Source organism: Montipora capricornis, chromosome 12, assembly GCF_036669925.1.
Source record: "Montipora capricornis isolate CH-2021 chromosome 12, ASM3666992v2, whole genome shotgun sequence".
NCBI classification, from domain to species: domain Eukaryota; kingdom Metazoa; phylum Cnidaria; class Anthozoa; order Scleractinia; family Acroporidae; genus Montipora; species Montipora capricornis.
Window position 1 is genome coordinate 32,347,438 of NC_090894.1, and position 2,500 is coordinate 32,349,937.

At 38.6% G+C, this 2,500-nt stretch overlaps 1 protein-coding gene across 1 annotated transcript in view; it reads left to right on the forward strand.

Annotated features, from left to right (window-relative positions):
* LOC138025669 (L-2-hydroxyglutarate dehydrogenase, mitochondrial-like) overlaps window positions 1–2,500 on the forward strand; it is a 19,625-nt gene that overhangs the window by 803 nt on the left and 16,322 nt on the right. The gene's annotated exons all lie outside the window — the stretch shown is intronic.

Below are 2,500 nucleotides of genomic sequence, written 5' to 3' on the forward strand. Positions count from 1 at the left end.
AAAATTCGAACTCAGACTTTTGAGGCGCACTAAGATTTTGGACACTTTTCTCAACAGACTTCCTATTTTCCTTTTCGGAAAAGTAGTGAAGAGTGTGAAGAGTGCGTAGAAATTTCGAAACCACATTGAAGAACGCTAGTGAGTTGAGCAAGAGTCAACTGTGACATTGGAATAAAATTTGAAGATTTATCATGATAACTTCTATCATTTTGGCCAGAGTTTGTTTGAGAATCGTATCTTAAGCGAACCTCCCTTAAAATTTTCGGGGAAAAGGACGGCAACGTAATGTTATTATTATTTTTTAATAAGTCCGTCACGGATGCTAGAACTTTCGGAAGAAGTAGTTTCTACAGACCTGACCGAAATTCCCCTAGAACATCCGAACAGATTAATATTTTGAAGGACAGCTTCAGAGTCACTAAACGGGCTTTCAAAGCATTGTGGAAACCATTTTATCTAATTCCGACAAGTTTTAAGACAACCGGCCGTTGGTGCCACGAAGAGAAAACCTCGTACGGAATGATGGAATAATCAATTTGTCGAGCGGCGTTATTCTCATCTTTGATTGATGGGTACCGTGCTTCAGAATAAGCATGTTTATCAGAGATCATTAACAAAAGCTTTAGACAGACAGACAGCCTTTATTTTAGCACGATGATAAAAGCTATGCAGCTTATGGATTTGCTGTTGACTAAAATTAAAAAAAAAACATATTGATTCCAGGTTTCATGCAGCCATAGAGCTATGGACCAATTTATAAAACAAACGAGGTTGCGGCCCAAGTAGATGACTTTTCTTTGACAAGAAGGAGCCTGACATGTTTGCCATTGAAGCTCGCCTTCATTTGCTATTTTTGGAGAGCTTTGCTGGCCTCGGGAAATAGTCGAACAGTTGATAAAATAATTAACATTTTTAACCATAGTGAAGCCGTGTGAAGAAATGTTCAGTTCAGATATTTATCTTCGTTGTCGCTCTTCTTCTTGTGAAGCATATGTGTATAGTAAGCTTGGATGTGTTGTTTGTGTATTTCACCGACCCCTAGTCCATGGACTTCTCGATAGACCAGGTGTATGGATTACTAAATTTGGCTTATAATGGACTGCCTAAGTGGTCGAGAAGAAAGATCGCTCATACGATACTTAACACAAACAGCACACATCTAACGTCAAGCACAAATTTGCATTACGCTAAAGCTGAAAGAAACATGCTTGGTTTTAGCTAAAGTCTTGCCAGTTATCTGCAGATACCAAGCAACTTCTTAAAAGAGAGGGACGAGAGAGATGGAGAGTCGTTGGAAGAAGAGAATTTTTAAGCTTTTGTGACAAGTAGCAGTTTCATTGAAACACAAATTTGAATGCTAAAGTTCTTGTGTTGACTCCGGACGACAAACACGCCAAAAACAAATACAAACTAAAGCCGGTATTATCAAAAGACAATGAATCGAAAACAAATTGAAAAGATTTCTCAACCATTTCCAACCAACGTTCGCAAGAGACAATATATGACAAGCCATCAATAGGACGTTTTCAACCAATCTCTAGAGACACCAATAACAATAGAGAAACGTACGACTTCTGGTGGACGAACAAAAGACGCTGTCCACCAACATGGCGGCGATGAAGTCACGTGAAAACCATCTATTTGTAGGACTTGTTTCTTTGATATAGGCGTCGCCACACGGTTGGGAAAATCGGACATTAAGTGGTTAAGTTTTTAGTATTGTTAGGCCAATAATAATTATTATTCAATTTCGATTGTTCGTCAGTGAAGAGTTTTGTTTTCGTTTTCGATCAAGTACAGAATAAGTTCAAGAAACATGTCAGGGTGGCGTTCGGTGCCCGATTCAAGACGTTGCATTTAGCACGTGGAATCCCACTGCGGTTAGTTGGTTTCGGACCAATGCGAGGGCGTTGCGGTCATCGGACTCAATCTAATAATCCATTCAGTATTTGGCTAGAGTAGTATTTTAAATTTAGACTAGATGCTTCTGTGAAGCATACACTGGCTTGCCTGTGGTACGTGCTACAGAAAATCAGAAGGCACTGAATTGTGTGGTATTGAAATACAGCATTCTAGTCTCTGAAGAATAACAAATAAAAGAGAAGCGAGAAACATTGGCTTCTGGGCTGACATGTTGATAATTTTCAAGTTCCCTCACAACTTCTTTTCACCATAAGTGATACTAAATTTCACTGAAGTCAAGCCCTGTTTCGCGGGGTTAGTGTTGGGATGGGAGACCAAAACAATAAACCCCTCATAAAAAAACAGAAACATCTGACCGAAAATACTATTAACGCTAACAAATGCGAACTCAGCAAGGTACAGATTCTGTTAGCTTGCTTTATGCAAAACAAATATTGATGAAAAAGCAAATAAATATTGATACACAGTTTTCAGAAAGAGCAGAAGGAAGTTTCCCGGACGGTCGATCGAGAATAAAATATTTACGACATGAAAACAACATTAATTTTGAGCCGTGAATATAGAATATAAAAAGTTA